Source organism: Coregonus clupeaformis, unplaced genomic scaffold (genome assembly GCF_020615455.1).
Source record: "Coregonus clupeaformis isolate EN_2021a unplaced genomic scaffold, ASM2061545v1 scaf0431, whole genome shotgun sequence".
NCBI classification, from domain to species: domain Eukaryota; kingdom Metazoa; phylum Chordata; class Actinopteri; order Salmoniformes; family Salmonidae; genus Coregonus; species Coregonus clupeaformis.
Window position 1 is genome coordinate 209,414 of NW_025533886.1, and position 27,225 is coordinate 236,638.

The window sequence follows — 27,225 nt, forward strand, 5'->3', positions numbered from 1 at the left end:
TCGACACTCTCTCTCTCCTTCTCCGCTGGCGTAGCATATCTTTGCTCTGTTGGTGCCACCTTGGAAGGAACCACTTACTAGAGAGAATAGGGGGAGGGGGAATAGTCAGGAGTGTCCCCTCTAAAATACTGCTGAGAGATATTTTTCAATAAATAAGGATGATAAAAAGTGGGCTTAAAATTAAGTTGAGTAATTAATTTAACATCTGAAAAAATATAAAAACAGGACAAATCTGAGGAGGCACGTCCCCTTGTTCCCCTTATGGGCATGGCGCCTCTCTGGATTTCAGGAGAGAGAGAAAGAGAGAGAAAGAGGAGAAGAGAGAGAGGAGGGGAAAAAAAAAGAAAAGAGATAGAGTGGTGGTGGTGGGTGGTGGGTGGTGGTGGTGGTGGTGGTGAGTGAGTGGTGGTGTACAGCAGCTAGCCCGACTTGGGTAAGGTTATTGTAGGGGCTATACGCATGCTATATGCTTCACAGTTGTTTAGCCACTCCTTGCTGAGTCCCTTTATGGAACTGGGCTGGTAGTGGGAGGTCGGGCTGAGAGCCTGAGGCTTGTATTAACTACCATGGAGCATGTTTAAGTTATACTCTACTAGCCATAGCTTCTACTACAGTCGATAAGAAACTCCACTGGCTGACTAAGCTGTTTCAATTGGGTTGTAAATATGTCTGAATAATAATAATAAAATCCTGTAGCCTACAGCCCACTGTTGGTGCTGTTTGTTGCAGCTTCATGAGCACAGAAGGGCTGAGGTTTTGTATATTGTTGTTTGAAGGCATTCTGGTGAAATCTGGATGTACTGTGCACCTTTTTCCATTCTCTTGTTTCTCTTCAGCCCACAGTGCAGTGTCTTGTAGGGTCCAGGTTTGTGGAGTGTTTCCAAATGGCCCTCCCCTTTCCTTGTTGTGGTTCTGCTCAGATGCACATAGTGCTCACAGAGGGCGTGTGTGTTGCCCTCCCTATAAACCCACCGATATGGCCCCAGTCTCTGGCTAGCTGTCTGCTGGCGATCTGTCTGAGGATGTGATGAGAGGAGGATGGCCCAGTCTGCTGTCTCTGCAGGCTTTTAGCATAGTGGCCATGTCCCCCCGCACAGCCCTTTAACACTCTAAGCCGGGACACACAGGACGCAGATGTTACAAAGATAAAGAGGGACTAAAATATCTTCGGCTGTGCCATGTCTTTCTTGGTCCTTGGTCGGGTCATTGTAATGGGGCCGGTATGGACAGGGGTATTTGATGGAGGGACAGAGGGGTGGCAGCCTAGCTTATCTGTGTAGCTCTGCCTGCTCGGGCATTTCCCCCAGTTTAAAGCATGGTGTGGCTGAGGCAGTAGAGGGCTTTGTCAAGCCGGGAGATTGAACTGGTGTGTGTGTGTCACTAGCCTGTCAGAAGCGGGGGGGGAGGAGGGGGCGGGGGAGGTAAAGCAGACCCCCTCACACACACATACAATCACACACACTAACACACAATGGAGTCATGGCAACATAGTTCTTCTGCGTCACTTGCTGTGTCGATGGCCTTGGCCCTGCGCCCAATACACTCGCCTCGTTTGCCACCTTTGCACTGAATATGGTGATTCCCACAAGATGTGCTCTGTCACACTTGTGAGGCTAATCTGATATTTACTGTGAAATGTGTTTCTCAGCGGTATGAGGAGAACTAAAATAGCATCTCCTCTTCTCCAGCGTTTACTCTTTTTGTGTATGTTTAATCAATCATTAATCTCCCTAGTATTTTTATAGCCTTTTTTGTGTATATTTAAAGGGCATATTTTTTTATATTCTAAGCTAACTCAGCTAATTTGCTATCTCCCTCCTCTCCTCCTCTTCTCTCTCTCTCGCTTTCTCTCTCTCTCTCTCTCTATTCCTTCCCTCATTTCATCTCCTCTCCTATTCCCTCCCCTCCCCTCTTCTCCTCTCCTCTCCTCCTCTCCTCTCCTCCTCCCCTCTCCTCTCCCCTGTCTCCTCAGATGGCCGTCCGATAGGTGTGGAGGGCATCCAGGTGCTGGGTACAGGGAACCTGATGATCACAGATGTTCGGGGTCCAGCACTCTGGCGTCTCGTCTGCGCTGCCAACAAACCAGGGACCCGTGTCGAGAGCCGCTCAGGGACGTCTGGTGGTCCAAGGTGAGCCTTTGCTTACACACCCACTCAGTATAGTGTGTGTGTTTGTGTGTGTGTGTGTGTGTGTGTGTGTGTCAGTGGAGGCTGGTGGGAGGAGCTATGGGAGGATGGGCTCATTGTAATGGCTGGAATTTAAAAAATGGGCGGAGTCAACGTGGTTTCCTATGTTTGATGTGTTTGATCCCTTTCCATTTATTCCCATTCCAGCAATTACAATGAACCGATCCTCAATAGCTCTCTCCCACCAGCCTCCACTGGTGTGGTGTGTGTGATTTTGAATGGAAATCAATTTTAGGTCCACACAAGGTTAGTAAAACAAATGTGTGTGTGTCTCATTCGCTTTGTGATTTTCTTACTTATATTTGACCAATTGGAGGTGGTTAGGGGGTGCAGGTAGGGCCTTCTGACACAGAGTAGGAAGCATTCAGCGTTTGCCTCACATGCTTATCGGCCAAAGGGCCTGCCCATGTGTCAATGTCTATGGTTTCTTTATCAATCAGTGAAAACTAGAAAAGCGCCCTCAGCTCGATCTGATGAGATATACTGCTACAATACATGTGTTTTATTATGAATAAGTAACTAAAGGCTAAATCCTTGAAGAAGCATTGCTTCATATTCCGCATGGCAACAGTGTTCTCCTCCTGGGCGTATTTCACAGTCGGGGTGCATATGACTGACTGACTGTCTGGCTATGGAGGTTGTTATGGTGATAAGGCCTCAGTGACTATATAGAGGAGCAGCATACGGCCGACTCCCTCCCGCCTCCGGACAGCTGTTTTGATCAGAGTAAGGTAGGCTGTTGCTTAATAGAATTGATGTGATCTTCCTGGCCAGATGGTTGGTACAGCGGCCCTCTGCTCACTGCACTACCCTTCATTTACCTCAGAGCGGGAGAGTGAGGGGAGAGAGAGAGTAATGGAAAAAGAGAGAGTGGGGGAGAGAGAGAAGGAATAAGAGAGTGAGAGAGATTAGAGAGAGGGAGAGAGGAAGAAAGAGGGTGGGGAAAGTAATGAGAGTAGGGGGAGAGGAGAGAAAAGGATAGAGAGGAGGGGGTTAAGAGAGAGAAAGATAGAGAGGGAATGGGGGAAAGCGTGCTGATCAGACCCACACCACAATTGCACATCAATACTCTCCCTGACCCACCATCCCCACGCCCCCCTCCAGCCCTTCCCTCCAGCCCCGCCCACCTTACATACACACAGCCTCTAAGAGAAAACAGAGAGAGATGAGAGAGAGAGATGAAAAGGAACAGAAAAAGAGAAGGAGAGAGATGAGAGAGAGATGAAGATGGAGATAGAGAGATAAAAGGGGAGATGGAGAGAGTGATGGACAGGAGGATAGAGCCAGCCTAATCCTCATCATACCACAGTACCTAGAATGGTGTGAATTTCAGGTCCCAGCACCTTACTGACAGGTGACATACAGTATGGAGATGGCTGAGATTAGAAAACCATCATAACACCTCTTCTCTTAAGATTAGAATTAGATAGATAGAGGATGCTAAATAACTAGAACTAGAAAGGGGAGGGTTTGTTTACGGGAAGATAGGATAGATAGAAAGATTAGCTGACGGGCAAATCAGCCTGCTGATGTGAGAGTGGGAGGGAAAATAGTTGCTGATTGTGGGAAGGATCTCATTGTAAATTACGACTAGATGATCCCTAATTGCAGTCTAATTATTAGGAAAATAACTCAAGTTATCTTATCATGGTTGACAATATTGATGCGGCTATTAATAAGGCGATGAATAACGGGGAGATAATTACGCCAACAGAAATAGCAACAGCTTCCAACCAACAGCTCGGATCGGATCGGGAGGAGCGTAATCACAAATTTGGGCCCGAAACTAAACACTGTTTAATTAAGAGGTAATAAGATTTGCATTACCTGTACCTCTGTGTCAATTAGACCAAATGGAGCATGGCTCATAGCTCACAGGGAGGAAGGGAAGACTCTGGGAGAGAGATTGGGGATGGATCATTGGCTGGAGGCTGAAGGTCGGTAGTTGTGTAGTGTGAATGCTGAAAGGCTTTTTTGGGGAAAGATACTGTATCTGCGCTGCATTGCCTTTTACTCCCGTTTATGTGTTCTATAATAGGTAGTCTGCGTTTGTGAACAGATTCCCTGTTCCCTCTCCTCCTCTTCCTCTTCCTCCTCCTCCTCTCTTTTTGGGTTCCTAGATCTGCTTCTTCTCAGCTCTAATGACGTTAGTCTGATCCTCAGCTAATCGTTTTGTTGCTAAACTCTGTCGTTTAATTCCCCCCTCACACACACACACTAATCTGGTTCTGATAAATGTGATTAGGCCCAGAATAATACACCTTCATTCCTCTCTTTCCTTCTCTTAAGGCTCTGGGAGCTTTTCTTTTTCAAAATACCTTGGTACTTTGTTTTCAAACCACTGGTGAAAAAACATAGTTGTTGTGCGCATGGTATGGGATGGGAAAGCCCCTGTCAGCAAGTTACTGTATCTATGTGGCAAGGCACTTGATATTCAGTTTGTAAGTAGCTCAATATCTGTCTTTCCTTGTTTCCCCTGCATCTGCCACAGCCCCCAGCAGAGTTTGTGCAGCCTCCCCAGTCCATACACCCGGCCTGTGGGCACCACTGCTATCTTCACCTGCCAGGCGCAGGCGACCCTGTGCCCCAGCTCACCTGGCTGAAGCAGGCAGATCCCGGAGCCTGGAGGGCACGTCAAACTTAGGAACAACAGCACGTGAGTTAGCATTGCAGCCATAGAGATACATATAGTAAATGTGTTCTATTGACTTGTGTGCTGACGTAACAGGGACTGTACTCATTCTGTATTGTAATAACACTATATCCATTCATTCATGCATCCATCTATCCCACTGTAACAAAGCTACATCCCATATGTGCATGGCTGGCAGTGTCATTGGCGTAATCAAGCGCTCCATTATTTCTCTCTTGATTGATCTGATCTACTGCGCTAATGAAACAGCTGGCAAAGATGTCTGCCAAGAGATACACTGGCTTGTTTAAATGGAGCTGTAACATTACATTCCGAGGGTATCTATCGACTCACTGCTGGACGGTCTCCCAAGGCTGTCTGGTGGAATTTCCAGAACAGAACAAAGGCACGGCCAGGTTTTGTGTCATTTAACATTCTCCATATGAGAGATGATGAGGCCAGGTTATTGTGTTTAGTATTGTGGTGGCGGGGGCGGGTTGAGGAGGCAGGGAACAGGGGTTGTAATGGGGCTGGGACTGGCCTGGCCAGTCTAGGAGGGTGGCTCAGTGAGTTAATGTTAAGGTCTGCTACTGTAGTTGCAGCTTTGCTGTTTTTATTGTCCTGAGTGGTTGTCACCACCAGTGTTTCCAGAACCGTTAAACACGGAGCCAGACAGCCTGGTGGCCAATGTCCAGAATGCTTCTCATTCAGGTCAAAGTACATTTACATTTAAGTCATTTAGCAGACGCTTCTTATCAGGCGACTTACAAACATGTCAAACATGTAGACTCCAAACATAGCCTAGGGTATGTGGTAGAGCTAGGAGTTATAGCTCAGTAATACCTCAGATTACTGGATGCTTGGATGGTTCTCCTGAATTTGGTGCGCTTACTTTTCAGGTATTCTATCAATGTCCTGCATGTGTTTTGATGTTTTCCTGTTGAAGATTTCACAGTGGCTATTCCCTATATAGTGCACTACTTTTGACCAGAGCCCATAACACAAAGAATATACAGTATTTCATTATATATTAGGCATACCTATATTTGTTCACGCAGACAGGAGATCGTATTATGCATACATTTTTAACTGTCAGCCTTTGAAAGATTTATAGGTTTGATTTATTTCTGGCTGTGGGAAATGAAAGAAATTCTGTTTTATATACAGGTTTATTATACATGATAAGTTCAGTGCTGTACACCAGTCGTGTTTTTGCATGAGTGAGAATCCATCTGTTTGTGTTAATATTTATAAATGCGAAGGATGGTGAAGTGATTACATTACATATGCACAAGAAAATCAATAAAGCGGGACAGTGAAGTACATGTAAATGATGCAGGTGTTCTAGACCTAGTGGTACATGGGGAGAGAGAGAGGCCTAGGTTCACTACCATCACTCAGACACACTGCTCTCCTCTACCAGTCACAGTCACAGAAAAAAGAAAGGGCCAGGCAGAGGTGAAGAGGAGAGAGGGGCAGAGAGAGAGAGAGAGAGAGAAAGAGAGAGAGAAAAACAGAAAAAAAAAGAGAGCCATTAGGCGCTGGAGTTGGATGGCTAAAGCAGACTGTGTTGTAGGGAAAGAGCAGTGATGGAAGCGAGAGAGGGAGAAAGAGAAAGAAGATGAAGGGGTAGGGGGCAGCCTGGTGATGGGGCGCCACCCAGACACTGCTCTGCATCTGTCTCATTGCATCACACCCACTACACTGGGACTGGTTAAGTATGGAGGCCAGAGTTCCTTCACTACCATTAGCTCGGTGGCTCATAAACTGGGTTAGCCGAACAAGAAATGTAGCCAGCCCAGTCATTTATGGACATAACTTTACGTGGCATCCTAACTTGCCTGTAGGACTACAGTATGTGCAGAGTTTTACTGTTGTGGGGGTAGTGTTTGGTGCGGGGCTGGTGCTTACCTCATTTGCTATTCTGATACATTCCTACAGCACATCTTAAGTCTCTATCTGGTGCACTACAATTTTTAGTTCTACAGAACAGTCTTTGTCGGATTGCTCAAAGAACTCACACTCTTGGTTGGGCGAGCAAAGCAAGCCTAGTTCAAGTCCAAGTAGCTCTTATTTTCTGTTGTCATCACAGCAGATCATGCTGTTTTCCTTTCCTATGGAGGAATTATTGAAAGGATATAAAATCACATTCAACAGGCCCCAGTCTTCCCTACAGGTGCAAGGCAGAGGTAATGATATGCCCCTACAGCTCACTGTTTCTGCTGTGATATAGATAGCCTGTATCTGATATTGGAGGCCTGCCTTTGTGCAAGATTACTTAGCAGTGTGAGATGTTGATTAGAATATTCCACCATCCCTAGCGGGGGTGTGTGTGTGTGTGTGTGTGTGTGTGTGTTTGTGTGTGTGTGTAGCGGTAGGCAGGCTATCAGCGCGCCACCCACTACTTTGCAATGTGAGCTGGAAGCAGTATGCATTTTGAAAACATATACTTAATTGTTTGAAACCTCATTTTCATATTATGAGCCATGTCTTACCTTGCTTCCAAAGTAGCTTAGGCAAAATCTAACCATAGAAACGTGGAGGCAATTATTTTATAAAGGCTTCCTCATATACCATTGAAATCGGCATTTCTCTGCTGTTCTATTGGTTTTCATATCAACTTTCTTTAGTTGTCCAGAAGCCAAAGACACAATCCTAGTCATATTGTAGCAACCCATCCTAGTTTTTGCCTCTTTTTCCCCTTCTTTCTAAGTTTCTAACAGAGATTTTCATCTTTGTCACATATGGAACAGTCTCTCATCAGGGGTCAGCTGTTTAGAATGGTGTTTTCCCACAAATTCCATTATGGCAAGTGTTTTATTGGCTGCTTCATTACAGGAGTTGCATGTTCTGTTCAGATTAATTACCAACATCTAAATGTGATTTCTGTCATCCTGAGCACCGTGGATGGACGCCAAAGGGTTACGCACCCAATGCATATGGGTCCGGTAAATTTCTCAAATAGCCAGTAAATTAAAATCTTCCCGGTCACGTTGTCCGGTGCCACATTTTCCTAACGGAAACCCTGGTGCGTGCGTATGTTTTCCTGCAAATGAAAGGGACAACACTAGAGATATGCACATACTCCACATTGTTCCCTACAGCACTCTCCCATGCTGTTGACCTGCAAGAGAGAATAGGATAAGAAAGCAAGGTGATCGATTGCGTATTTTGCACACACGCACACACATTCACATGCATACATACACACACATAATCAAACATGCAAATTCTCCTGTGCATTGCCCTTTAGACTGTCTCCCTGCAGCACACACTGTATCCAATTATACACTGTACCCAATTACACACACTGTGTGTGACAGTCTGACATGTGTGAACTCTGTGTGAGCTAAAATGGTGTCACATTAAGTTCAGATTGGCAGCTAATGCAAAAATAACAGTAGGATTATATTGTTTTGACCAGGGACTTCAGGTGGTCCAAGGTGAACCTACTTACTTTGTGTGTGTGTGTGTGTGTGTGTGTGTGTGTGCTCGTACATGTGCGTCTGTGCGTGCTCATGTGTGTGTGTGCGTTATGTGCTGGATGTTGGTTGGTTGACTTGGAGGGCAGGGACTTGATGTTCTTCTAATTTTTTTATGTATTTTTTTCTTTCACCTTTATTTAACCAGGTAAGCCAGTTGAGAACAAGTTCTCATTTTACAACTGCGACCTAGCCAAGATAAAAACAAAGCAGTGCGATAAAAACAACAACACAGAGTTACATATGGGGTAAACAAAACATAAAGTCAAAAATACAACAGAAAATATATATACAGTGTGTGCGAATGTAGTAAGTTATGGAGGTAAGGCAATAAATAGGCCATAGTGCAAAAATCGTTACAATTTCGTATTAACACTGGAATGATAGATGTGCAAAAGATGATGTGCAAATAGAGATACTGAAGGTGCAAATTAGCAAAATAAATAACAATATGAGGATGAGGTAGTTGGGTGGGCTAATTTCAAAAGCTGTGTACAGGTGCAGTGATCGGTAAGCTGCTCTGACAACTGGCGCTTAAGTTAGTGGGGGAGATCAGAGTCTCCAGCTTCAGAGATTTTGCAGTTCGTTCCAGTCATTGGCAGCAGAGAACTGGAAGGAATGGCGGCCAAAGGAGGTGTTGGCTTTGGGGATTACCAGTGAGATATACCTGCTGGAGCTCAGACTACGGGTAGGTGTTGCTATGGTGACCAGTGAGCTAAGATAAGACAGGGATTTGCCTAGCAGTGATTTATAGATGACCTGGAGCCAGTGGGTTTGGCGGCGAATATGTGTGAGGGCCAGCCAACAAGAGCGTACAGGTCACAATGGGTATATATGGGGCTTTGGTGACAAAACGGATGGCACTGTGATAGACTACATCCAATTTGCTGAGTAATGTTGGAGGCTATTTTGTAAATGACATCGCCGAAGTCAAGGATCGTGGTCAGTTTTCGAGGGCATGTTTGGCGCATGAGTGAAGGAGGCTTTGTTGCAAAATGGAAGGCGGTTCTAGATCTAACTTTTGATTGGAGATGCTTAATGTGAGTCTGGAAGGAGAGTTTACAGTCTAACCAGACACCTAGGTATTTGTAGTTGTCCACATACTAGTCAGACCCGCCGAGAGTAGTGATTCTAGTCGGGTGGGCGGGGTGCAAGCAGCGTTCGGTTGAAGAGCATGCATTTATTTTTTACTAGTGTTTAAGAGCAGTTGGAGGCTACGGAAGGAGCGTTATATGGCATTGAAGCTCGTTTGGAGTTTGTTAACACAGTGTCCAATGAAGGCCAGATGTATACAAAATGGTGTCGTCCGCATAAGTGAATCCCAGCATCACCAGCAACAAAAAGCGACATCATTGATATACACAGAGAATAAAGTCGGCCCAAGAATTGAACCCTGTGGCACCCCCATAGAGCGGCCAGAGGTCCAGACAACAGGCCCTCCGATTTGACACAGTGAACTCTATCTGAGAAGTAGTAGGTGAACCGGGCGGGGCAGTCATTAGGAAAACAAGGCTATTTAGTCTGCCAATAAAATGCAGTGGTTGACAGTGTCGAAAGCCTTGGGGTCGATGAAGACGGCTGCCAATACTTTTTTTCGATCGCGTTTATAATATTGTTTAGGACCTTGAGGCGTGGCTGAGGTGCACCCATGACCAGCTCGAAACCGTAGTGCATAGCGGAGAAGGTATGGTGGGATTCTGTAGCTCAGCTGGTAGAGCAGGCGCTTTATCGCAAGGTAGTGTTCGCGGGACACCCTACAAAAAAAAAATGTATGCACGACATGACTGTAGAGTCGTTTGGATAACATCTGCTAAATGGCATATTATTATTATTATTGTTCGAAAGTGGGTGATCTGTTTGTTAACTTGGTCCAAATACTTTCGAAAGGCAGGGCAGGATGGATATGTCTATAACGGTTTGGATCTAGAGTGTCACCCCCTTTGAAGGGGGTATGACCGCGGCAGCTTTCCAATCTCTGGGGATCTCAGACTTTACGAAAGAGAGGTTGAACAGGCTAGTAATAGGGGTTGAACATCAGCCCTATAACTTGCCCATGCACCCCCCCCTCCTCCTTTCTTCCCTTTTCCCCTCCCTCCCTCTCTCTAGTTTAGAGTGGTGAGAACTGGAATGGCCACCCCTTGCCTTTCACGGGCCTCCGTTCAGTGACAACTTTGCAAACACACGGCCCCAGTGGCTGAACAACAGAACCCTCCCCATCGCCCTCGTCCCCCAGCCCACTGAACCCAGTGAGCCCACGACAGCACCCCAGCCCCAGCCCAGTGAGCCCACCATAGCCCCAGCCTCAGCCCAGTGAGCCCACCCTAGCCCCAGCCCAAGCCCAGTGAGCCCATCCAGTCCTATATCCCCAGCCCATGAGCCCCACGGCTCCAGCCCCCTCACCCAGCCTGGGGGTGATCCATCCAGTCGGTGAAGTGGCCTTGACTGGTGAGTAAATGATGCTGTCAACCTGCCCGGTCTGTCATGACAGCAAGGCCACGAACAATGGCCCAAACACAGATATTTTCTTCTCCACTCACACACACATGTTAAGTTTGCTGAAAATAAATGCAGTTGACAGTGAGAGGACGTTTGTTTTTTTGCTGAGTTTACATATGAAGTGGGTAAAACAGTATGTAAACATTATATTCTGAAAACACTTACCTATTTATTTCCTATTTATTAAATTCATACTTTTAATAAAAACTTCTAGCGAATACAACCTCCGACTTTTCCCTCATTGCTCGTACTACGTAAGTCGAGATTCAATTGGGTCCGTGCTATCCGAGATCGTTGGGATGTATATTTCTCAAATGTCCGGTAAATTAAAATGTTGCCGGTCAAATGTCCGGCGCCACCTTTTCCTAACGGAAACCCTGGTGTGTGTGTGTGTGTAAACTGGGAGAGAGAACCGTGTTGGGGGACTACAGGGCCAGGGGCCTGCTGCTGGACTGTCTGAAATATGCAGTGCCTTGTGAAATTTCCCAGAATCCCCTTCCTGCTCGATCTTTTCGGGCCAGGCTGGCGTTCAGTAGCTCCTCCCTTGGGGCCTCTTTGGTGTGTGTCTGTGGCGTCTGGTCAGGTTGCCTGGCTGAAAACACTCCATCCATCCTTCACTTGAAAGGCTGTCAGAAATGCCCTGCTGACTGGGGGCGCTTGGCTGCTGCCACCTGAGAGGTCAAAGGTGAGATTGGCCTGGAGAAGGAGAAGGAAGGTGTGCCTCAGGAGGTTTTGACTAGAAAAGGATACAGCTTTTGTCAGGTTTGACTTTTCGTAGCAGGTTAGGACAACTTACGCAGCAGGTTGGAAAATGTATTTAGCAGGTTAGGAGAATTAGGTTAAGGTGGGGAAAAGGGTTAGGGTTAAATGCAAAATATGATAAAAGTCACCTTGTCTGAGAGAGATTTAGGTTTTTCATGTTTATCAAAACGTCACGCCAGAGTAAGCCTACACGAAACACAGCCCTTATTTTAAGTGTTTCTAAAATCCCCTATGGGAAAAGCAATTGGAACCATTTCCTTGTTTGACCACTAGGTTTTATGGGTATTATGACACCTCCACAGTGGGACTCTATTGTGAGGGTTCAGGATACACTACCTGTCAAAAGTTTGGACACACCTACTCATTTAAGCGTTTTTTCTTTATTTTTACTATTTTTTACATTTGTAGAATAATAGTGAAGACATCAAAAATTATTAAATAACACATATGAATCATGTAGTAACCAAAAGTGTTAACCTTTTTTTTTCAATTTTACCTAAAATGACATACCCAAATCTAACTGCTTGTAACTTAGGACTCAAACAAGGATATGCATATTGATACCATTTGAAACACATATTGATACCATTTGAAACACTTTGAAGTTTGTGGAAATGTGAAATTAATGTAGGAGAATATAACACTTTAGATCTGGCAAAGATAATACAAACAAAAAAACATCGTTTTCAATTTTTGTTTTTTTCATCATCTTTGAAATGCAAGAGAAAGGCCACAATATAATATTGCAGTTTAGGCGCAATTTAGATTTTGGCCACTAGATAACAGCAGTGTGTGTGCAAAGTTTCAGATTGATCCAGTGAATCAAATCAAATCCAAATCAAATTGTATTGGTCACATGGGCCGAGATACAACAGGTGCAGACATTACAGTGAAATGCTTACTTACAGCCCTTAACCAACAGTGCATTTATTTTAAACAAAACAAGTAAGAATAAAACAACAACAAAAAAAGGTGTTGAGAAAAAAAAGAGCCAGAAGTAAAATAAAGTGACAGTAGGGAGGCTATATATACAGGGGGGTACCGTTGCGGAGTCAATGTGCGGGGGCACCGGCTAGTTGAGGTAGTTGGTAATATGTACATGTGGGTAGAGTTAAAGTGACTATGCATAAATACTTAACAGAGTAGCAGCAGCGTAAAAAGGATGGGGTGGGGGGGGCAGTGCAAATAGTCCGGGTAGCCATGATTAGCTGTTCAGGAGTCTTATGGCTTGGGGGTAGAAGCTGTTGAGAGGTCTTTTGGACCTAGACTTGGCACTCCGGTTTGCCGCTTGCGTGCGGTAGCAGAGAGAACAGTCTATAACTAGGGTGGCTGGAGTCTTTGACAATTTTGAGGGCCTTCCTCTGACACCGCCTGGTATAGAGGTCCTGGATGGCAGGAAGCTTTGCCCCAGTGATGTACTGGGCCGTGCGCACTACCCTCTGTAGTGCCTTGCGGTCAGAGGCCAAGCAGTTGCCATACCAGGCGGTGATGCAACCAGTCAAATGCTCTCGAGGTGACTGTAGAATTTTTGAGATCTGAGGACCCATGCCAAATCTTTTTAGTCTCCTGAGGGGAATAGGCTTTGTCGTGCCCTCTTCACGGCTGTCTTGGTGTGTTTTTGGACCATGATAGTTCGTTGGTGATGCGGACACCAAGGAACTTGAAGCTCTCAACCTTGTTCCACTACAGCCCCGTCGATGAGAATGGGGGCGTGCTCAGTCCTCTTTTTTTTTCCTGTAGTCCACAATCATCTCCTTTGTCTTCGGGTCGCGTTGAGGGAGAGGTTGTTGTCCTGGCTCCCACACGGCCAGATCTCTGAGCTCCTCCTCCCTATCGGCTGTCTCATCGTTGTCGGTGATCAGGCCTACCACTGTTGTGTCGTCGGCAAACTTAATGATGGTGTTGGAGTGGGGCTGGCCATGCAGTCATGGGTGAACAAGAGTACAGAGGGGGACTGAGCACGCACCCTAAGGGGCCCCGTGTTGAGGATCAGTGTGGCAGATGTGTTGTTACCTACCCTTACCACCTGGGGGCGGCCCGTCAGGTCCAGGATCCAGTTGCAGAGGAGGTGTTTAGTCCCAGGATCCCTTAGCTTAGTGATGAGCTTGGGGGCACTATGGTGTTGAATGCTGAGCTGTAGTCAATGAATAGCATTCTCACGTAGGTGTTCCTCTTGTCCAGGTGGGAAAGGGCAGTGTGGAGTGCGATAGAGATTGCATCATCTGTGGATCTGTTGGGGCGTATGCAAATTGGAGTGGGTCTAGGGTTTCTGGGATTATGCTGTTGATGTGAGCCATGACCAGTCTTTCAAGCACTTCATGGCTACAGGCGTCAGTGCTCCGGGTCGGTAGTCATTTAGGCATTATCTTAGAGTTCTTGGGCACGGGGACTATGGTGGTCTGCTTGAAACATGTTGGTATTACAGACTCAGTCAGGGACATGTTGAAAATGTCAGTGAAGACACTTGCCCGTTGGTCAGCACATGCTTTCGGTCACGTCCTGGTAATGTCTGGCCCTGCGGCCTTGTGAATGTTGACCTGCTTAAAAGTCTTACTCACGTCGGCTACGGAGAGCGTGATCACACTTTAGTCGTCCGGGCAGCTGGTGCTCTCAGCCTGCTTCGTGTTGCCCTTGCCTCGAAGCCGAACAAGCGTGGTTTAGCTCATCTGGTAGGCTTGTGTCACTGGGCAGCTCGCGGCTGTGCTTCCCTTTGTAGTCTGTAATAGTTTTCAAGCCCTTTTGGAGTGAAGCATTGCAATACTGGACTAGTTTTGTATCAGTCTGCGCAAATGTGCCGAGTTGGTCAACTGATACATTATCAAGTACATAACTATAGAGAACATATAAAAATGATATGGTATTACAAAATGTAAGTTTACACACTTCCAGAATGTCATACATGATGGATCATTAGCTTATACACTAACTTTCCCACACATCTAGATGGGTGGGTGTGGAGCCAGAGACAGCAAGGGTTCAAACTGTAGAACCCAGTTCCTACATTTGAATATAAAAATTGGTTTTATCAAACAAAACTATGCTACATTTTATCTCTGGGACCCTCAGGATGACAAATCAGAGCAAGATTACTGAATGTAAGTACATTATTTACCTTCAGAGGTGAATGTATCAAACCAGTTGCCGTGATACGTTTTTTGTTGTTGTGCACTCTCCTCAAACAATAGCATGGTATTTTGTTCACTGTAATAGCTACTGCAAATTGGACAGTGCAGTTAGATTAACAAAAATTAAGCTTTCTGCCCTTATAAGACATGTCTATGTCCTGGAAAGTTTGCTGTTACTTACAACAGTCATGCTAATCACATTAGCGCACATTAGCTCAACCGTCCGGTATACGGGACACCGATCCCGTAGAGTTAAACAAATCAAAATATATTTTATATTTGAGATTCTTCAAATAGCCACCCTTTGCCTTGATGACAGCTTTGCACACTCTTGGCATTCTCTCAACCAGCTTCATGGGGTAGTCACCTGGAATGCATTTCAATTAACAGGCGTGCCTTCTTAAAAGTTAATCTTAATCGTTTGGGCCAATCAGTTGTGTTGTGACAAGGTAGGGGGGTATACAGAAGATAGTAAAAATAAAAGAAAAACCCATGAATGAGTAGGTGTGTCCAAACTTGACTGGTACTTAGCATTTACGTTTAAGTAATTTTCACCTAGTCGGCTCGGGAATCAAACCAGCGACCCTAGGTACACTCATGATCCTCTCCTTATCTCATGTTGTGGCCTTGATTCCTTCAGTCTTTCTATGACAACGACTTTGTTCACTGAATCTGAAAAACTGTAGAACATCCACAGTTTTCTCATTCAGAGACCACACACCTACAGCATGAACAAACTGGCCCCTGACTCCTGGACTAGAATTTCCTGTTTCTCCCACGTTGAGATGAACGGCCAGAGAGGTGCCCTAAGGTAGTGAAACTGATGTGGCCCATCTGTCTGTGTGGACACCTCCAGCCCGTTTAAACAGCTGCAGACATATCTAAGTCATCTGGAGTCAGACACACAATGATACGGAGAGAGGAGCTAGATTTAACCCTCCCGTTGTCCTAGGGTCAAAATGACCCGCCACTGTGTTGAACCAAATTTATTTAATTTTTATATTTTTGGGATCATTTGTGAGAAGGAGGCAGTGAGACTTTAAAGAAAGTATTACTGCCTCCTTCTCACAAATGATCAAAAAAATATAAAAATTTAATAAATCGGTTCAACACAATGCGAGTCATTGACCCTATGGGGTTAAGTTAGTGTTTGATCCCTGTTTGTAGAATAGTAGACCTAATCAGCAGGCAGGACGTGAGAAATGGATAGAATATAAGGCGTAAAAAAAATGATTTCTTCCTCCATTTATTTGCAAGCAGTGATTGATCTTACACTCCCACCTTGAAGCTTTTAAAAAATGCACTTCTCACACTAGCTGTCAGTGTCTATCCCAAAAAAAAGCAATATGCTGGAGGGGTTCATTTCCATATTATGCTCCTCTGTGTTAAATCTTTTACTTTCTCATCCCCTCAGGATTAAGGGGAGAAGAGCAGATGATTATGTATTCAGCTCTAATAATACCCCCCTATACCCTCCACCCCCCCCACACACCATCACCCCATCCTAACACACACACACACCACCATCACGCCATCCTCCAGCAACGGCAGATAGAGGGAGGAAGGAGGGATTGTAAGGAGGCAGAGGGAAGAAGGGTGGAACGAGGAAAAATTGAAAACAGGGCAGTTAGGTGTGCACCCCCACCTCCATCCCATCCTCCAGCAACGAGGGAGGGAGGGAGGGAAGGTGGGAGGGAGGGAAGAATGGGGGAAGAGCGAGGGAAAGAGGGAAAAGTGGGGGTGGATTAGCAGTTTCATTCTGGATAGATACAGTAAGGCACCATTCACATCTACACACACACACACACACACACACCACACACTGCTACTGTACACAGACAGTGTTTGTGTTTGTTTTGTTTGTTGTGTTTATTACCTGTCTTATTACTATACCACACCCAGGAGGCTCATTCTGTAGTGACAGTGTATCTGCTTAGGATTGAGACAGACAAAGAGGAGGGAACAGGCTAATAGAAATGCCCTCCTACTGGTGTACTGTAAATAAGACTTTTATTCAGATGCTACACAGAAGGATTTCATACAGTATTCTATTGTTTGCTTGACTGCCTGCTGTGAGAGTTTTAAACAAAGCCCTTGTCAGGTTTTGCCGGCTTTGTTTTCCTCAGAAAATGCCACCACACGCACAATACAGTCATCTTCTAAATCAATAATCATCTCTGAGAGCTTACTGTTTGCTTTCTCTGCACTACCCAATAATATCCGAATCCATCTTGCTGCAAACCAGAGACTCACGTCTTTCCAATGTTTCCTTTCCCTCTTCCTCCTCTTCATCCTTTCCTCCCTCCTCCTTTATCCCTCCTTCTTCCCTCCTCCTCGTCCTCCTCTTCCTCCCTCTCTCCTCTTCTTCCTCCAGCACGCTGACCATCTATGGCGTCAGTCAGGAGGACGAAGCCATCTACCAGTGCATCGCTGAGAACAGTGCCGGCTCCACCCAGGCCAGTGCCCGTCTCACCGTGCTGTGGGCAGACGGCCTGCCAGGATGCCCAGTCTGGAGTGCGGCCGAGACCCTCTCACCCACCGCCATCCAGGTGTCCTGGAAGGAGCCTGCCCAGAACACTCAGGAGATCATCGGCTACGTGCTCCACATTCGCAGGACCACAGGTTAGTGGCTAACACCATCTCTAACACACCAATAGAACACACAATACTGCTCTGGCTCAGATGAACTGGTTCACTATGGAGAGACCGGATGTTATCCAGTCATTGTAGTACATACTGTACCATCTAGCTATCACCTGAAAAAAGGTATTTTGCTTATATGCAAATCAAATCAAATGTTATTGGTCACATACACATATTTAGCAGATGTTATTGCGGGTGTAGCGAAATGCTTGTGTTCCTAGCTCCAACAGTGCAGTAGTATCTAACAATTCACAACATTACACACAAATCTAAAAGTAAAAGAATGGAATTAAGAAATATATAAATATTAGGACGAGCGATGTCTGAGTGGCATTGACTAAAATACAGTAGAATACAGTATATACATATGAAACGAGTAAAACAGTATGTAAACATTATTAAAGTGACTAGTGTTCCATTTAAAGTGACCAGTGATTCCATGTCCATGCATTAGCTCTCTATGTGACGTATGTTATTTTACTGAGGTTAATGGGATGGCTGAGATGATACAGAACAGTAGTGAGTGTAGTATGTACAGTAGGTAGAGTGTTCTGTGTGTTATGGAGGGGAGGCTTGGGAGGCTGGCTCCCCCAGGGCTGACTACAGCTTATCTTCTAGCATCACCCCTCTAGCTCCTCTTCCCCTGGGCCCTCACTGAGCTGGGAGCAGGAAGAGGAGGGGAGAGAGGAGGGCAGAGGAGAGGAGGGGAGGGGAGAGGAAGAGGAGGTGAGAGAGTAGGGGAGAGGATGAGAGAGTAGGGGAGAGGATGAGAGAGTAGGGGAGAGGATGAGAGAGCAGGAGAAAGCAGAAGGGAAGGAGGAAGCTAAAAAGTGAAGGAGAGAACAGGGGAGAGGATGAAAGAGCAGGAGAGAACAGAGTAAGAGGTAGAGAATGAGAAAACAGGCGACAGCAGGAGAGAGGAGGAAGGAGAGAGCAGGGAGAATGTACGGTAACAGGACACCTGTTTCTCCAGCCACACCAGGATGGATGGTCGCACTGCCATCCCCTTCCTTCATATAGAGGAGCCATAAAAGTCGCTTTTAATTGATAATTGAATGAGACAACATTTTATGTTGGCATGTTAATGTTTATTTGCTGGGGTTGTGAGGTCTGGTGGTGTGGCAATCTCCAGTGTGTGTGTGTGTGTGTGTGTGTGTGTGTGTGTGTGCGTGCGCGTGCGCGTGCGGTTGCGTGTGTGTGTGCGCACGTATAGTATGTGTGTGTGGTTGCGTGCGTGCATGTGTGTTTCTGTATGAGTGTGTGTGCAGCAGTAACAGAATACGTCACCCAGGCACAGCTGCTGCTCTCTCCTCTGTAGTGCTATCAGATGTATAATTAAAGGCCCCAGGGGCTAGCCCATAGGAACTGCTTTAATTACCTACCAAAGACAGGCTGCCCCAATGGGCTGAGGGCTAGAGGTAGATAGTGGTTATGGGTGAGTAACTTTGACTTAAGGGCCATAACGCACTGTACCCCCCTCCCCCTACACCCCCCTCTTTCTTCAAATTTAACAAGCACTCACCTAGAGCCACCCCCTCGATTCACTCAGCTCTGTTGTTCACAGTCCCTATTACCAAATGCAGTAATCCTGACAGTACACTGTAAAAAAAAATCTAATTGTATCAACTAATTATTATTAAGTAACTAGTTCCACAGCCATTTTTTTGTTTACAAAAATTTTAGGCACAAGTATTACCCCAAAAATAAACTTGGCCTAAACTTACTGTAGCTCCACCTTGAAAAAATGTAGGCAGAAATTCAGTCAACTTAAAATTATGTGTTTGCTCAAATTGTCTCATATGTTAATTCAACTAAAAATTATTATTTGGGCATCTTAACTAAAAAAGGCTGTGGAACTAGTTACACACAGTGCTTTTAACATATAATATTTTCAACTTACATATTTGATATAGTGCATGTGAATTATACAGGAATTCATATTCAACATGTCCTCCCTGGGATTTGAACTCACAACCTCTTGGTTCACAGCAGTCCAATGACTGATTTCACCTCTATTGCGACACTTTGTACTTCAAAGTAAATATCAGCTCTGTTAAAAGTACACTCTAGAAAAACTATTTTATTTATTATAGTGATTAGGTAGTAATATTAAAACAGAGTAATATGCCAACTATACAGAAAAACCAAGCATTTGTGAAGTAAGTAAATCAAATCAATGATGAGAGAATAGTCAGATTAACTGCTGAATGACGCAGACATGGTGGCGTAGCAGGAAGATTGGAATACCATGAACCAAGAGGTTCTGAGTTCAAATCCCACGTGAGGACATGTTGAATACTGATAAATGCACAATGTAAACATGTATGTCAAATATGTAAGTTGAAAAGCACTGTGTAAATAATGTATAGCTGAATGAACATATGAGACAAGTTGAGCAAACACGTCATTTTAAATGTACTTAATTTTTGCTTAAGTTTTGTAAAGTTTGAGCAAAGTTTGGGCCAACAAATGTTTTTGTTGTTCAGGTAACACTTGGTCCAAAAGTTGAGTAAACGGCTGTGGAAAAAAGGCTGTGTCTGTAAAATGTATATAGTATGTATAAACTGGAAGTTTATATATATATATTTGTATATATTATATATTTGCAGCAAACCAGAGAAATTATGCAGATAATTACATTGATAGAAGCCACAATCTATCTGCAATATAAAAGCTGATCGACCCCCTAAAAAATGTTGTGGAACCAATTACTTAGTAATAATTAGTTGAAACAACTACATTTTTTTACAGTGTACAAATAATAGTTAAATTAAACAATCTCTTTCTCTCTTTTTTTCTCTCTCTTTCTCCCTCCCCCGTCCATCGCTCTCTCCATCCCTCTCTCAGACCTTGTGGAGATGGAGTACCAGGAGGCCGTCAGTAAGGTGACTCTACAGCAGGTGGTGGGGGATCTGGAGCCCTCCACCAGCTATACCTTCTATGTGAAGGCCTACACGTCCCGTGGAGCCAGCAAGCCCTCCGAGAGCGCCACCGAGAGCACACTGGGCGAAGGTGTGCCTTGGGAACGCACACACTTGAACACATACACACACACTTGCACAAACACAAACAGAGCACCCACACACACACACATGAGCATATGCACACAGCACACACACAGACTTACACACACAGACATAAACACTCACTGCTAAGAAGTTAATTGGTGGTAATTATATGGACCAAAAAAGGTTTTTATGAGTTGTTTATTGTAAAGGTTCTGTAAAACACCTACAGGAGTCGGTAGTACAGTAGACACATACCTGACTGAGATATACTGAGAAAGTACTAAAAACCTGTTTTATAGACTAAAACATGGTTGACTTAACAAGCCTGACTGCGGGTGTATAATTTTATATATCATGTCGTTTAATTTTGTTATGTGGATGTTTAGGGGTTTCTAACAGCATTGTGTGTGTGTGTGTGTGAATGTGTGTGTGTGTGTGTGTGTGTGTGTCTGTGTGTGTGTTTCAGTGCCAGCACCCCCGTCACTATTCATTAAATTGGTGAACAGCAGTGTGGTGCAGGCGGTGTGGGAGCCATCCTCTAAGATGGGCCAACATGAGGGCTTCAGGCTGTTCTACAGGAGAGTCCACACCCCCCTCTTCACTGGACCACTCACCTTCACCCGCAACGTCACCCAGTACAACATCACTCAGCTTGGTGAGATGGGGGACATAGGCTGGGGGCTGGCGGCTGGGGGTAGGATTATCCATGGAGATGTGTTGAAGGGATTGTTACACAGTCAATGTATTTGAAGTAATGCCTTGAATGATAGTACATTAGAAGCCAACTCTATTCATATAGCTATATGTCTCAACTGCTCTCTCTCTCTGTGTTCCTCCTCTCCTCAGATCCAACCCTGGTGTATGAGATTAAGGTTCTGGCCTTCAACCAACACGGAGACGGCAACGCCACCATGCGCTTCGTCTCACTGAAGGAGGCTGTGGAGAAATCAGGTGACTGCCTGCTGCCACACACACACAAACACTCACGCAAACCAAGGCTCACACGTCCTGTAATGTTTCCAGAGCAGCGTTGAAGAGGCCTCATGCAGGTTGTTGTGTGTTTACAGCTCTCTTTTGGCTGGATCACTCCATGCTGTCACAGCATTGGTAGTCTGGCTGGAGGCACTAGATTAGATTGTGGTGTACTGTATGACAGCTTTGTTTCTCTGTGTGTATGTAAATCCTTACTGGGCTGTGTGTGTGTGTCTCTACAGTGCTGAACACCCCCTGTGACTGTGTGAAGGATGAACAGAGCAAGACCTCTACAACGGCATCGTCATCGGCATCCATATAGGAGTCACCTGCATCGTCTTCTGCATGCTATTCCTCATGTTCAGCTACAGGGGGAGGTGAGTGTGGGTGCAACACAAGGGGGCAATGTGTGTCTGTGTGGGCTTGATCCTAGCCTGGGGCCTGACGGTGGGTTTTTGTGTTCCTCCAGGTTGATGACGTGTAAGACAGTGCAGGCCACCCCCCAGGCCGGGCGTAACATTGCCCTGGAGTCGTCCTCCTCCTCCCAGGGGGCCCTGGCCCTAAACGGGGTGAGCAGGTCAAGCATGGAAGGGAACGGCAGCGTTGCTGGGAAGAGCAGGGGGGACAGCAACGAGCTGGAGAGACTCTTCTCAAGACCGTCCCATTGTGGAGACCTAGCTGACAGTTCACGCATGGTGAGTAGATGGCCTGACACTGTGTAACAGCTCAAAAGCACCAAGTACTCAACTGAAATCAAGTCATAGGAGTTCAATTTATCCATGTCCATAATGATGCAATGGACTAGATTTACATTAGATTGGCCATTTTCTAAATTACCATATTAAAGCTGGAATCCTTAATTGGTGAAACTGCCACGCCCGTTAAGGATATTACAACAACAAAGGATTGACTGCAAACAACTAACACAGTTTTTTCCCTCTGCACGCGCGATAGAACAGCACAATTTGAACTGCAATTATTTTCACCAGGACGCTCCTCACCTCGTCAACAAAACAATAACAACGGCAGTTGTGCGGATGGTGGCGCTGTTTCCCCTACTACGCGTTCCATCTTTAGCTACATTACTGTGTGTGTGTGTGTTTCCAGTTGGATAGCTCCCTGGTGTCCTGTGCGCTGAACGAGACCCAGTTGTCCACTCTGCCGCTGGATGACTTCAGCCTGGTCGTGGAGGGGGACAGAGAGACGCAGTTCCAGAGGCCTCCAGCAGAGGGCCGGGGGGCAAGTGACAGAGCCGTGGCCGGAGTCACCCAGCAGGACCAGGCCTGATAGAAGCATGAAGGTCAAGTCTGTGACATGGTCACAGTGTCACCTCAGACTCTTCTCACTCTCAGGTCGACCTAAGTATTTCCTTTCATATTAGTTTTCCTTTGTGTAAAGAATTGTATTATTGATAAGTTAAATAAGTAGCCTCTGGAAAAGTTATAGGGGTCTTGGACTCGTTCTTGGAGGTGTCCCCGGCCTAGGTTTTTGGTGCGCTTTTGTGATGGACAGCAATGTTTTAGCTTTGGCAGGTGAATGAAGTGTTTTTCGTACTTCCTTAATTTTCTGGTTGCCGGCAGCACACAGAATAGATGCCCAGAATGTCTTTGTTATACACTCATCATTTTATCTCCGAGTTTAATATGTTTTTATTTCTCTACTATCTCACAAAATGGTTATAAGTTATTGGTGTTATTTCTACTTTTTCTTTCAACGTCAGACTGCTGCCTACTCTTAGCCTACCAATGATTCCACAAACGTATCCAACGAAGACTAAGGCCTTCTTCCAGTGATTTCATATATTCTCTGTCTCAGGACTTTTATTTTCAGTGATATCAATGGTTTTTTATTAGTTCTCGGCCTTCATACAGGCTCTAAACTTGGCTATGTGAACCTTAGGATTCAACAAAAACCTACCTCAGCCGGAATGAATGTGTTGTGGGAAACCTTTTGGATGCGTCTCTTCCCCTTGTGTTCAGTTACTTTTACATGTAGAGCGATCGGTTCGAAAAACACGAGAACAGGTGCCACGCTACCTCAGATGTCAAGAACCGCCGCTCTCCTGCTTGTCGAAGCGAAAAAAAGAAAAAAAAATCTAACGGAAAGCACTTCAAAGCGCTGAAGTCAATGTTCTACCTCAAGATAACAATGTTGTAGTTGTTGTTGTTCTTCTTTCTTTCATAATGAAACATGTACTTCTGTTGTGAGAGCTCCTGGCTTCCATCCGTCGATGAATTGCTGTTTGTGGATATGTCAGTACCTCATGCAAGTTGACAGATGATATTGTTGTATGAATTCTACTTGTAAAGACGTTTGCTATAGTTTTCCATAGTGTTTGTGTAAGATATTTAGTCTTTGTTTTATTTGAATATTAGTTGCTTCAGTTGATTGAAAAGACTGTTAGAGATGCACTGCACTGCTACTAATAATTTCAGGACATTTTTACTGCTATGTGAGAACTGCTACATATATTCCATTGGGCAGGTGAGGTTTTAGTTACATTTACGCTCAATTGAGACATACATCATATGTGTATTTATGAATGATTTTGTGATGGAATTGTATGTGTGCGTGCATGCGTGCTTGCATGTGTGCGTACTTGTGTGTGCGTGTGTGCGCGTGACAGCGAGTGAGAGAGTGTACATATGGTATATGTGATGTATTAAGAAAATGTAACACAAATGTATCAAAATGTCATTGTAGGCATTGACAACCACAAATGTTAATGTATCTGATATGATACCAGATAATTGTCTCTTCAATTGGCAATAGTGTCACTCTAATTGGATTTTTGGGCTCTGCCTGTCACTCACTCCAAGCTGTGGCACAGTGCACTCCTTTGTTATTTTTCATCAGGGCTCAAATCAAATTAATTCCCTTCTGTCATAAATGAATAGCCTATACTTATCGAGCCTGTCCATCCCAGATCCCTCACTCCCTCCCTCCTCCACACTGACAAATGAAAGTGCTTCAGGAAAACGTTTATTACACTGCTGCATGCAAATCCAGAGGGAGATGGTTTAACAGGTGGACCACAGGTATTAACTCACAGGTCTGAGTTCAGTGTGCTCATGCTGTCATCTTACTGATCAAACACACAGTCAAAGGGATGTTATTAGACTGGGATCTGATCCAGGGTCAGATCTGTGAGTACCACCACCAGTGCTCCCCCTGTTCCTCCAGAACCATGCTCTCTGGAGCTGGAGCTTCCCTGAGGCAGAGCCAACCTGAGCCAGCCCAGTACTCTTACGGTAGCCCGGGTTAGGGCCGCTGTCGGACGGACCCACTGTCTTCTTGCTGGATCTCTCTACTGTAGAGATAGATCCAGTTTTAACTCTATGCTCTCTACTTTGTCTCAGTCACATAATGGCCTAAAGCAGAATTACTCTGGTAACCTACCTCAACCCCAGCACGAGAGTCCTGCTCTCACGTTGCTCCCTCTAACACTCTGAAGGTAGACTTCTATATGTGCGTAAATATACACCACACACACACACACTCTCCTAGGGAAGGGAGGATGTCTTCAGGGCCTTGTGGTAGTGCAGTTGTGTGACAGAAAAACAGTTGTTTTCGTCTTTATGCTTGGCTTTTGTGGATATGAATGTATCACAATTGTTTTTATTACATTTTTGTTGTATCAGAAGCTTTTACGTTTTTGTTTTTCAACTCAGCCTTGAATGTCTTCGAACATGTGTATGTTATGGACTAATAAACAAGGACATCAAGCACTCACTGCAAACTGTAGTATGGCTACTCAGTACAAACTATAGTATGGCTACTCACTGCAAACTATAGTATGGCTACTCAGTACAAACTATAGTATGGCTACTCACTGCAAACTGTAGTATGGCTACTCACTGCAAACTGTAATATGGCTACTCACTGTAAACTGTGGTATGGCTTCTCACTGCAAACTGTAGTATGGCTACTCACTACAAACTGTGGTATGGCTACTCACTGCAAACTGTAGTATGGCTACTCACTGCAAACTGTAGTATGGCTACTCACTACAAACTGTGGTATGGCTACTCACTGCAAACTGTAGTATGGCTACTCACTGCAAACTGTAGTATGGCTACTCACTACAAACTGTGGTATGGCTACTCACTGCAAACTATAGTATGGCTACTCACTGCAAACTGTAGTATGGCTACTCACTGCAAACTGTAATATGGCTACTCACTGCAAACTGTAGTATGGCTACTCACTACAAACTGTAGTATGGCTACTCACTGCAAACTGTAGTATGGCTACTCACTGCAAACTGTAGTACGGCTACTCACTGCAAACTGTAGTATGGCTACTCACTGCAAACTGTAGTACGGCTACTCACTGCAAACTGTAGTATGGCTACTCACTACAAACTGTAGTATGGCTACTCACTACAAACTGTAGTACGGCTACTCACTACAAACTGTAGTATGGCTACTCACTGCAAACTGTAGTACGGCTACTCACTACAAACTGTAGTATGGCTACTCACTGCAAACTGTAGTATGGCTACTCACTGCAAACTGTAGTACGGCTACTCACTGCAAACTGTAATATGGCTACTCACTGCAAACTGTAGTACGGCTACTCACTGCAAACTGTAGTATGGCTACTCACTGCAAACTGTAGTACGGCTACTCACTACAAACTGTAGTATGGCTACTCACTGCAAACTGTAGTACGGCTACTCACTGCAAACTGTAGTATGGCTACTCACTGCAAACTGTAGTATGGCTACTCACTGCAAACTGTAGTATGGCTACTCACTGCAAACTGTAATATGGCTACTCACTGCAAACTGTGGTATGGCTACTCACTGCAAACTGTAGTATGGCTACTCACTGCAAACTGTAGTATGGCTACTCACTACAAACTGTAGTATGGCTACTCACTACAAACTGTAGTACGGCTACTCACTACAAACTGTAGTTTGGCTACTCACTGCAAACTGTAGTACGGCTACTCACTACAAACTGTAGTATGGCTACTCACTGCAAACTGTAGTACGGCTACTCACTGCAAACTGTAGTATGGCTACTCACTGCAAACTGTAGTATGGCTACTCACTGCAAACTGTAGTATGGCTACTCACTGCAAACTGTAGTACGGCTACTAACTGCAAACTGTAGTATGGCTACTCACTGCAAACTGTAGTATGGCTACTCAGTACAAACTGTAGTATGGCTACTCACTGCAAACTGTAGTATGGCTACTCACTGCAAACTGTAGTATGGCTACTCACTGCAAACTGTAGTATGGCTACTCACTGCAAACTGTAGTACGGCTACTCACTGCAAACTGTAGTATGGCTACTCACTGCAAACTGTAGTATGGCTACTCACTGCAAACTGTAGTATGGCTACTCACTACAAACTGTAGTACGGCTACTACTCTTTTACTCCCAAGAACCCTCCTCACAGATGATGTGCATGATGATATACAGCAATAGGTGTTTGTAAATATATATTATGAACAGTCACCAGTTCCCTCCCCTGCTTTATTGCAAGGGATTTCTGCAATTACTCAAACTCAAATTTAGTCAATAAATTGAATAATTAGATATTAAATACTGTACCCTTGATATAAAACATCTCCTATAAAGGCACACATATATTTATACCTTCCTTGACTGCAGTAATCAATTGAATTGTATTAATTTGTTGGTCCAATATATTTGAGTTAGGTTGTTTAGAGCAGCCAGTGCTCTCATGACTTTGTAGTTGGCTGATTAGAGGAAGTGAAGTGTGTGCAGTGCTTGGTCCATTCTATATTTTATATGGTAACTACAGTAGCCTGAAACGGACTGGTTAAATAAATGGGATATCTGTGGTTAAGCCATGCTGTAAAACTGTGTTTTTATTAGACTATCTATTGTACAGTTATAATGCACATTACATTCCAGAGAGATGAGTAAGTGTGTGTTCCCCC

General features: G+C 44.8%; 1 pseudogene; it reads left to right on the plus strand.

Moving 5' to 3' along the window:
- LOC123484739 overlaps window positions 1-25,500 on the plus strand; it is a 90,202-nt pseudogene extending 64,702 nt beyond the window's left edge.
- Window positions 25,501-27,225: the final 1,725 nt, after the last annotated feature.